This window comes from Aethalodelphis obliquidens, unplaced genomic scaffold (assembly GCF_003676395.1).
Source record: "Aethalodelphis obliquidens isolate GAN/ISIS:26980383/991018 unplaced genomic scaffold, ASM367639v1 scaffold4, whole genome shotgun sequence".
Classification (NCBI taxonomy): Eukaryota; Metazoa; Chordata; class Mammalia; order Artiodactyla; family Delphinidae; genus Aethalodelphis; species Aethalodelphis obliquidens.
This window is the reverse complement of record NW_020837948.1, coordinates 14,930,197-14,941,869: the sequence shown is the minus strand read 5'-3', so window position 1 is coordinate 14,941,869 and position 11,673 is coordinate 14,930,197. Positions and strand designations below refer to the sequence as shown.

The following is an 11,673-nucleotide window of genomic DNA, read 5'->3' as shown; positions in this document are numbered from 1 at the left end:
AGCATGTTCTAAGTGCTTGATAAATATCAGCTTTTTTTTTTTTTTTTTTTTTTTTTTTGCCGTACGCGGGCCTGTCACTGTTGTGGCCTCTCCCGTTGCCGAGCACAGGCTCCGGATGCGCAGGCCCAGCGGCCATGGCTCACAGGCCCAGCCGCTCCGCGGCACGTGGGATCCTCCCGGTCTGGGGCACGAACCCGTGTCCCCTGCATCGGCAGGCGGACCCCCAACCACTGTGCCACCAGGGAAGCCCTCAGCTATTATTTTGAAGCAAAGATTTTCAGAGGCACAAAAATACCTGAAAAAAGCAAAAAGAGAGTGGAGAAAAGGCCTGTCCTTGGATATCTGGAAAATCACCCCTGCAGAAGACTCTTCTGAGTAAAACACAAAATAAGCCGTAGTAAGTGTGCTTTGTGCCTTATCTGTTCTGCTATCAGCTGCTCCCAGACTCCTGCAGCTGGAGTAGGTGAGCATTTCTGGAAACGTCCCCTGTTCCCTGTGCATTTAGACCTTCCAAGTTCCAGGCCACCAGCACCCAGGGCTAACCTCAGCTTCCTCCGCAAACAAACTCAAGGCAGCACAAAAAGCGTTACAGCCATGTTTCTAAACAAATAAGAACTGCCAAGGCTTGGTGCTGATATGAAATTATAATCAACGCATTCACGGATTGGTAGTATTTATCATGTTGTTAGCATTGTAAATTTGTACCATTGTAGATAGGAGTCACACAGCTTGGGGCCCTGTAACTTCACCTATTGTTTTCCCTGTGTTATGATAAATTTCCAGCAACACTTGATTAAAACTGCCAATTTGTTGGGAATAAAGAGAATCTCTCGACACCACCAGGACTAATGACGTCGTCCTTGCCAAAGGGGTAGTTGAATAATTGCACGCGATTATTGCTCAGGCCTGGCGCTTTTCACATCAGTAGCAATGCAATGAAGATTGATTCCCTTTAATTAATCATTCAAAAATAGCCCCCTCGTATCATTCCCTAAATAGGAGGGAGCATGTTCCTACATTTTTCTTCCAAAAGGCGCCCGGATGCAATTGGTTCCCTGATGATATCAAAATGTGTGTGCCTGTCTGAGATAGGAGGACCTTCTCTGTAATTGATTGTGGATCCTATTCTGATTCTTTATCCCCAGCCCTGAACTCTCTTTGTAATCTTAACAGCCTGGAGCGCATTTACATAGCTTTCATTAATTGTACTCTGGCTTCTCATTAGAAAGGGAGGCAACAACGCTTACCTGATCCAATCTAGGCTTCATTCTGCATTCCTACTAACCTGATAGATGGGGTTCAAGTATTCCCAGCATTTGCTTGGAGGACCAAAGGCTCCACAGGACAGTATACTATAAGAAGGCATCGATATACACTATTATTTATTATTTGCATTGTTTGTTTCTCTCTTTTTCCAACAGTATCCAAATTTGGCCTCGTTTACATTTTTTAAAACACCAGTGTCTACTTTCTCAACTCAACCCTTTAAATTTAAGATACCGTTAAGTCATCTTAAAACGTTTCTTGGGGCTTCCCTGGTGGCGCAGTGGTTAAGAGTCCACCTGCCGATGCAGGGGACACAGGTTCGTGCCCCAGTCCGGGAAGATCCCACATGCCGCGGAGCTGCTAGGCCCGTGAGCCATGGCCGCTGAGCCTGCGCGTCCGGAGCCTGTGCTCCGCAAGGGGAGAGGCCACAACAGTGAGAGGCCCGCGTACCGCAAAAAAAAACCCAAAAACATTTCTTGTTTTTTTGTATACTCTTTCATTAACTTGACTGTTATCCGTCTTTGCTGTGGAAAAAGATTCTATCAGCAAAGTTGGTGGATGGTCTTCTGCACAAGAATTCTACTTGATGCTTTGAAGTGATGCAAAAGGAGGGCGATGGCACTGTTTTTCTAATTGGAAAGCAAAATTGTCAAGTAGGAAATGTCCAATTTGGGTACATCTCCGCTTCCCACAGCCTGCTCTTACCAACTGTTCCTCTCCCATTTGCAGAAAATATCATTTAATAAGTTTTTATATAATCTGATTTTTCTTTTTAGTCGTACATCCAAATTCTTCATTTCACACAACAACCAACCTTAGTCTCAATCTCAGAACAGTTTTAGTCAATATGATCTCTCCATCCTCTTAATAGATTTACAAGAGTGAACATATAGTCTCATTTCAAATATGTATTACGATATATTATGATATGCTTATAATACCAATGGTCCTCTATTTTAACGTCTCACAAAATCCATACTCATAACCACCAGCCAATGGTGGGAGGGGTGGAGAAGATGTGACTCACAAGAGAGTGAGAATTTTCTCCCAAACCCTCCTCTACCTTCCTTAGCAATCATCTCTATCACATGGCTGGTGAGGCCCATCCCCATCCCTGGACTAGTGCTTTCTCATTATTGCTCAGGTGTATTCCAGGAAAAAAATGAAGATGGTCTTTAAAAGTGTAATGGCAAGAGAGACATAGAGAAGGGTCTGGATATGAGATTCACAGAAGGTCAAGTACCATATCAAACAAATAATTTAAAATTAAGCTAATATATTCCTGAAACTCATAGTATAAGTCCGCTAGGGCTACCATCACAGAGTACCAGAGTCTGGGTGGATGAAACAACAGAAATTTATTTTCCCACAGTTCTGGAAGCTAGAAGTTGGAGATCAAGGAGTGAGCAAGGTTGGTTTCTTCTGAGACCTCTCTCTTCAGCTTGTCAATGGCTGTCTTCTTCCAGTAGTTCTTCCTCTATGTCTCTCTGTGTCCAGATTTCCTCTTCTTATGAAGATACCAGTCATACTGGATTAGGGCTCACCCATATGACCTCATTTTATCTTAATTCCTTCTTTCAAGGCCCCATCTCCAAATGTACTGACATTTTGAGGTATGGGCATTAGGACTTTAACATACGACTGTTGAAGAGACACAATTCAGCCCATAAAACTACCCCGTCCTCACTGGTTCTGCACCCAATGCACTGTGCTTAGCCAGTCACCTCCATAACCTGGCAGTGAGAATGTGCTTTCAAATGCACATGCTGGGTTAGAGCAGCTGGGTTAGAACGCCCCAGAGCAGTTCACATGTTTCCATCAGGTCCTCTCAAATCAAACAGGTACCAAACAAAGATGTAAACAAAAGCTTTTATACTCATGCATTTCTGAAATAGTAGCTCTTGTTTCTGGAAGAGAGGTTCAGGTCAGGGAGATCTGATGCAGACAGATTGGATCTAATAATATCAACAGCATCCCTGAAGCCTGAGAAGTACTCCTGGTTGCCCATATAGGCAGGTCAGAGCAAACTGAGCCGGCTGAATACCTCCTTCCTTTTGTTTCAGCTGTGTTTTTATAGATTCAAAGAAAACCATTTTTACATATGCAAGCATTTTTATACTAAAGAAATGCAAAAGTCTCTCTCTCTCTCTTTCTCTCTCTCTCTCTCTCTCTCTCTCTCTCACACACTCACACACACACACACACACACACACACACACACACACCCCATACACAATTTCAGGAAGTAGCCCCTTGCCTCTAACTAAACATACCAGCAGGTGCCTGACTGCATTACCATGTTTTTAAGTCCTGAGGTAGCAACAACTAATAAGCAATATTCTAGGTGTAATCTCAAATTCTGTGCTGTTTTCCAAAAGAGCATTAGCCTTTAAGGTTCTCGTTAGGCGGCGTAAACTTTCTTTTGATTTGCCTTTCTGCTTCCGATGTTTCTCCCACCTGCAAGTCCTGGACAATGCTATGTCTATGTCATGCTATAACGAAAAATAAAGTACTTTCCAGCTTCCCAAATTGTCTCTTCTGGGAGCCTATTTATCAGAAGGCACAATACAAAAGAGAGGAAGTGCTGTAGGTAGATATTATAAATTCCACTGGGGTTTCAGAAGTTGAACCATCTATTCTAGCAAGAGATGTTTTCTATATATCTGCTGATTGCACATTCATTCTTTAATCTTTATACATGAAAAGCTACAAGCAGAAAGCCATGGACTAAAATTTGCACTGTAAATTGTTGAACATTTGCAACAGATATAGAAAATCACAGTGTGAGAGCTGTTAAAGCTGGGAAAAAATAAATTGGAGTCACCACAGGAAATGAAGATTTTACATAAGAACAAGGAGCCAGCCAGAGTTTTCACGTCCATTTTGTAATAAAGGAAATCATGATCCACATAAAGCCCACTTTGGGAAATTTACATTTTGATGGATACTACGCTTATAACAATTAGTATGAAATGTTCCTTGTTTCCTGTGACATGTTTCTAATAGACAGTCCACATGCAACTTTAGCAGAATGTAACTGCTAATATTTGAAGTGCAGGTAATTCCTTGGTCCTCATTTAAAATACCATAATGATCTCCTTGCTCCAGGCAGGCAAAAATAAAATCTCAATTCAAATAAAAGCAGGCACGCTTCCAGTTCAGCAACGATCATTTCGAGAATTAATGCCGTAAAGCTTTTTTTCCATAAAGTGTATCGTCAGCGTGGTGTAGGAGCAATAGCACCAGATTGCAATTCCGGTTCCCTGGATCCAAAATTGGCTTTTCCTTTACCAGGCTGTTTAACCTCGCACACTTCACTTAACCTCTCTGGGCAACACCTTCCTCGTCGATACAAAATGAAATGGTTGCACTTACCATCTCTTAGGCCTCATTCGGCTTTAAAATGCTGGACTCTACAATCTAAGCAACCTGTGGAAATCCTTGTCACATTGAGAAATAGGTCTCAGAGGGGCTTGGCTTCACCACAATCTTAAACTCAAGGAAATGACAGAAATGCTGCAGTGACTAGGAATAGATCTTACAAACTGGCAGCTCTGTGCCAGATGTGGTCTTCAGAGCTTTGCCTGATGAACAAAGCATTTTAATTTAAAAAGAGAAACAAATAAAGAACGCTTTAGTCCTCCGGTCTGCCCCGTACCCTGCTTCTCTATCGTCCTCCTGCCAGCTAGAGATTGGCACTTGTCATCTGCCTCTTGAAGGATTAAGTCACTAGCCGCGGCAGCCGCTGACCTTCAACACACCCTGAAAGGAGTTCACAGGGTGGAGATCAGGAATGAGGCACTCTGTACTCTGGGGAAAACTGGCAGAACAGACCTTCAGATAATCAGGCATTTTCAGGAGAAGATTTTATGAGCCCAATTCTTGCATCTCCTCACATCTAGAAAAGCACTAAAATCATTAACAGTGACATCTGCTCCTCGTGACCAGCAGCAAGTCTCTGCCAAAATGTGTGCCTGACTACACGAACCCCCTTCACTAAAATCATATATAATACTGACCTCTCCCTTGACCTCTTTGGAGCAGTTTCTCAGAACTATCTGAAATGCTGTCTCCCAGGCTCTAGTCCTCATTTTGCCCCAAACAACTTAAATCACAATTCTCACGTTGTACATTTTTTTTTCAGTCGACACTCCATCCAACCTGATGCATTCACTTAAGTCGGCTGCCTGACCCCCCGGGGAATTTGCACTGATGACTTGGACCTGATACTCGTTCATTCTTTACGCAAATAATTGCTGAGCTCCAACTCTAGGTGTCAAACGCTGTTCTAAGTGTTGAGATTATAACAGTAAATAAAAGAGACAAGACTCCCGTAGCACCAACGACTAGTTGGGTTATTTTACTCTGAAGTGAATTTTCATCTTATTTGGAAATGGAAATAGATCAAACTTTTTCACGGCTACCTTTGTTTCTAAAGTAGAGGCCTTAGATGACTCAAGACCCTGCGTTGGTTGTCACAGTGCCTGAGAAGATGCAGAGCTGTCATCGTAAACTTGATCAGGCACTTGAGCTTCAGAAATTATTTCTACGGCTCTCCCCTCTGCTTCTGGCAAAATTTCCCTCCTCCCACATATCCGGGGTTTGAGAGTGTCTTACTGCATTGGCGATGAACAAGAATCTAAGGCAGAAGGAATTAGATTCTTCTGTTTAATGTTCCGGCTCTTCTGCTGCCTTCTGCTCATGTCTTGTGTCATTTCTCCCTCACTCATCCTTCTGTCTCCATCCCAGTTCCCTCTCAATCCACTGCCAATCTCTGAGTGTGAAAAGTAAGGCGGGGCGTCAGGTAACAATGCAAATGCCCAATAAACAATTGGCTCCTTAAGTCCATCTGCTTATCTTTCAAGGTTGGGAGGAGGAATGAGACGGGAAATATTAAATCAAAGCATTGATCCAACAGTTATCGTAGCAGGAAAAGAAACTAGGAAAAGAATAAATGAAATTGTGAAACCAACTGCCCACCAAGGTGAGGAGGAAAAAAACTGGTGAAAATTATTCACAGGTTTTTCTGTCCCATGACCTCACAGCTAAAAGAAAAACTGAAGTGTAGTGCAAAGGATGCTGGAAGAACCATCAGGACACCTGAGCATTTCTCTAAACTCTAATATGCCAAGTCCTCACCAAGTCTTAGCTTCTTTTTCTAAAAATGAAGAAAACTGGACTGTGCTGGTTCTCAGCCATGGTTGTACGTTAAAAGGACCTAAGGAGATTTTTTTTGTTAATGCCGACGCCTCTGTCTCATCCAGACCAACGAAATCAGAATCCTTGGAGGGAGAGCCCAGAAACAGAATGACTGCTCCCCAAGGGATTCTAACGTCCAGCCAAGGCTGAGAGCCACTGGCTTAAAATATCCATCAAAACAACTTTTGTGTAGCTGGCACTAAATTAATGTTAGTTAAATTGAACTAAATGAGCTTAACATTTCTAAGTCCAAAATTTTATAACTTTCATCCTTTGTAATAATTATATTTTGCTATACAAATCTTTTTTTGTCAAAAATATCTTTCTAATTTGTACTGGTACTTTAGCGTTTCAACACAACTAAAACCAAACCAAAAGAAAAGAAAACAAAATGTAGATGACCCTCTAATCTGAGGATATGGAAGTCACTCCAAACAAATAAATAAATAAGCATAAAAGGAGCCCAGAGCTTCCCTGGTGGCGCAGTGGTTGAGAGTCCGCCTGCTGATGCAGGGAACATGGGTTCGTGCCCCGGTCTGGGAAGATCCCACACGCCGCGGAGCGGTTGGGCCCGTGAGCCATGGCCACTGAGCCTGCATCCGGAGCCAGTGCTCCGCAACGGGAGAGGCCATAACAGTGAGAGGCCCGCGTACCGCAAAAAAAAAAAAAAAAAAGGAGCCCAGAATACATGTTTGTTGATTTGAAAAAAATCTAAAGATTCTGTATATCACAAAATATAAAATACCAATAATAGACTGGTGAAGATATTTGTACATACACGAAATATAAAGGGATGTTATCTAACTACATAAAGTCCTTTTACAAATGAATAAGTAAAACATAAATATCCTAACAGAAAAATGGGAAAAGTATGCAAACAAACTACACATTGTAGAAGAAATATAAAGAGTTAATAAACATTAACTAGTTTAAACTTCATAGTAATTCTATTTTGTTAGGGAATCTTTTTTGAAGAAATACAATTTAAATTAATAAGGTGGTATTTTCATCTAACAAATCTGAAGGATTTTTTTCTTTCAAGGAATGATCAGACAACCCATGAAGAGGCAAGGGCTGCTCTTTGTCTACGATCAGGGCAATGTTCTTACTAAAATAATCAGCCCCAAATTTGCAAACATACAATATGTGTCTGTTCGCTACTTAAATGTCTTTAACAGCCTCAAAAGTTTGTTCCATGTGAATGTTAACCATGGGATCATTTTTCCAAATATTTAGGAAGCTAAGCAATCAAAGGTTGAAGTTTTTACCCCAAGGCAAGAGAGAGCAGGTCGAGGTAACTGAACCCAGATCTCAGAATTACATGCCTGCTGGGAGGGAGGTAAAACACATGAACTTGGGGGGAAGGAACAGTGAGGACAGGGGAATGGTTGACCTAAGAAATACCTACTCGGTATAAGGAAAGATAAATAAGAATAACCAGGGACTTTCCTGGTGGCGCAGTGGTTAAGAAACCACCTGATATTGCAGGGGACCCGGGTTCAAGCCCTGGTCCGGGAAGATCCCACATGCCGTGGAGCAACTAAGCCCATGCACCACAACTACTGAAGCCCGTGTGTGTGCGGCAACAAAGACGCAATGCAGGCATAAATAAATAAATGACCTTTAAAAAAAAAAAAGAAAGAAAGAAATATGGGAACAGAAAGCCTATATATAAAAATAATAATAATAATAGTAACCGAAAACCTTTTCCATTTTCAAATCTTTCTGGATTAGGATGACTTCATGGCATCCAGAAGGCAAGAATCAAGAACTGTAAATGATGAAATGAGAATGGTATTGACAGTGTTTATGAAGAACCAAACACAGGATGAAAAAGTCTTCGTATGGTATTAATACATTGCCTTAAAAAAAGAAAATGCATTTGCAAACATCTCATTGAAGCTATAAGGGAAAGAATGCATCCATTGAATTAAGGGTAAATTAAAATTATTAACTTTGGTGGGGTTTTGTTGTTGTTTGTTTAACTATTGCTCTGTGGGATATGTAAGCAATTACTTAATTTTTTTTCCCCCTTGAAACATTTTAGATGTGGCTGCCACGGATTTTTCTACTCACAGGGCTTTCTTTCACAACCTTCAAAACAGGCAAGGCTTCTCCAGGAAGTGTACCAATTTCATACTGCTGCTGGGTCATTCCAGGGCTTCAGTTTCTAGCACCTTGAGGAGAAGCCCTTTCTCAGTCTTCCAGAGCTAAGTCCCATTTACTCACACCCCTTACTTTTCTCTTAACCACAAAGTGAGAACGCGAGCCAAACTAAAGCCATGTTTTACCTCAATATTATACTGATTTAGAGGTTGAAGCCTTTCCTGAGTAGCACTGCTACCGGACCCTCTCTAACAACCATCTCTCTTTTAACAGTTTAAAATTGTTGGGAGTTATCAGTTTTTTAAAATGGCTTAAATTATAGATAGGGAGGGAGGGAGATAGATAGACAGACAGACATAAAGAATGTCATATGTCTCCCCAGTTATCACCCACAAACCCTGTTGATAAGACAGAGCTGAGTTTACTGCTTACCACAGTGAGGGAGAATACCACCTCAAGAGAGCTTTGGTGGTGTCTCAGAGGTGGAAGCAAGATCAGAATTTAGTTAGAATTGGAAGTTTGCGTTAAATTAGGTCTTTCAGTGTGGGGACTCCATTAGGATTGAGTACGAATCATGATATAACAGTTTAGGATTGGTGTGTAGGGAAAGAAAAGCTTTTCATCTATTCTCTCAAGTTTAGTGATTGAGGCCTGCAAATTAAACTGACAAAAGACAGATTAGCAGGAGAAAAGATTTATTTGTACAGGATGCCAAGGAAAGAAGTACCTGGCTCACTACATGGTTAAAGTAAAGGCTTATGTACCCAACTTAGTAGAGGAGGGGGAGAGGGGAGAAAAGGCTTCTTGGGGGAAGAATAAATAGGTTTGTTTAGGAAAGACGCAGAGCTTTCAGGATAACAATCAGGAGATAAGAAAGCTTATGATAATGTTCATCTATACAGTATGAAGGGGTCTTTCTTTCTCCTTCAGGGCCATAAAATTTCCCCAGACAAGGGATTTGGGGTAGGTTTTATTCCCATTCCCATTTTCCCCTCTGGGAGTAAATCTGCCCAAAGGAAGGCATTTATGGCAGTGTTATTTTCCAAAAGTTGTTGCTTTTAGTCAGATAAGGGAAAATCTGAGACAGCTTCTCTCTGCCTCTGGTGATTCTCAATTATCTTCAGCTCAAAATAATCCTTATGCCAAAGTGGCATATTTGGGGTGACATATTCTGATCTCCTTCAAGTGGAAACAGCGAGGCAAGGAATTCAAAGAATCTGGGACTTTGTAAACTGTTGATACTTTCCATTGAAGAATTGATGTCTTTTTGGAAAATTCTTATAATGAACAATCAAGTTATCTGCCTGTGCAAAATTCTCCTAGAAGGGTAAAGTTACCTTATTTAAGACAATAGAAAAGTCAAGTCCTATTAATGTAGAGAGTAAGCTCTGTGGGTTAGGTAGTTTAAGCCTTTGGTGTGCGTGTGTGTGTATGTGTGTAGCTGAGATGTAGGACATACTGAACTACTCAACAAATGTTATTTCTTCTCAAATCTGTATAAACAGTAATATTTGCAGAAAATATCGTAATTGCCTATTGATTTGAATAAAGCAAAAGTATTGCGCCTGTCTTCAAGACTCTTAACCTTGTGTACCTCTATTACTTATAACACTTTTTCTGGCAACCCGGAGTACTCAAGTCCCCACCACTTTCCTGTCTTTCATTTTAAATTATCTTTTCCCCATGTGCCTAAACAATTTTTTTTTAACTGGTTGATTATCACACACACAAAAATTATCATTAAACAAGTATAAGAAAAGCTGAGTAAAATAAAGTTTAACAAATTTCTTTACTCAAGGACTTCTCAGGGCCTTTTGGAATTTTTTTAAGGCAAGCAATTGGTATAATATATTTTACCAAATTTATTAGACTACAGAACACTTTTTTGAAGTCCATTTCACATGACTAATTCTCCAAGAAATATACTTGAAGAAACAATGGTCTAAGTCCTACCTACTCCTCAGGCCCTAGCTCAAATACCTCATTAATGGAGTCTTCCTCCAAATCCCTATGAGATACTGAACATGAGACAGACTACTGATTCATAGGGATTTTATTATAACAATAACTGTAGTTTTTATTTCAAATTTAAGTATTTTTCTCATGAGTAATATTGCTCATATTAGGAAATGTTAGAAAATATTAGGAAAACAAAATTAACCTTTTTACTATCTAATGAATATTAATATTCTAGACTAGACCTGATGAGAACAATCAGAAAGGTCTAGGTGTTCCATAAGCTCCTGAATGAATGCATGATAGCTACTATGAGAATATGTGAGGAGAATTATTCAAGTAGAGTTAAGCTACTGCTTTGTCAACTAATACTGAACTTGTATGCACAATGAGGACAGCTATCAAATCAAAATTAATTGTATTTAAAATGAAAGAATGTTTACACACCAAACAATCGTCAACCACAAATACCCACCATTCCTCTTCCCATCCCTTCCCTTTTTTTAAAAAATAGTTCCTCCCTCCCTCCCTCCGTCCCTTTCTTCCTTCATCAAAAAGGCACAGGCAGGCGTGAACAAGGAGGACACCAGAGTAAGCAAGCCTGAGTCAGGATCGGGGCCAGCAGGGGGTCTACGGGAGGGGAAGGGCAGAGAATGGTACCACACAAGGGCAGATGGACAGGCTAAATGTAGGGATATTAAAATAATGGGAGCCAGAATTCTCCCAGTTGGACAAGTGATGGAAGCATGGAAAGGAAGAGGCTAGAAGGAACCTGTGGTGTTGGTTTGGAATTGGAGAAATCAATGTAAATTCAAAGTTGTCAATATAGATAAATAGATATAAAATAAATACACTTGTAAACGTGCATATATATGGTTTCCAAAGATCACCCTGAACGTGCCAGAGCTCTTTGAAAACATGGATGATTCTTGTAGCACAGATGATTTTGGCACAAGAGGAGCCTGAAATCTAATGTGGTACCAGGAAATGGTCATAGAATAATGGGGTCATATCAAAAAGACATAGAAGCAAACTTGAAGGAGCTCCCACTGGCCAAATCTGGGGAAAACTGAGCATCAGAATAAATAATTATAGGGATGGATTACAACCCATTGAATAATAAAAGAGTTCTCAGGAAATCTGACA

General features: G+C 40.6%; 1 long non-coding RNA gene across 1 annotated transcript in view; it reads right to left on the bottom strand.

Moving 5' to 3' along the window:
- Positions 1-226: 226 nt before the first annotated feature.
- The window catches only part of LOC113615979 (uncharacterized), a 115,179-nt gene continuing 103,732 nt past the window's right edge, over positions 227-11,673 (bottom strand). The window contains exon 3 of the long non-coding RNA XR_003431170.1: positions 227-1,352. This is a non-coding gene — a long non-coding RNA (uncharacterized LOC113615979). The remainder of the gene's footprint in view (positions 1,353-11,673) is intronic.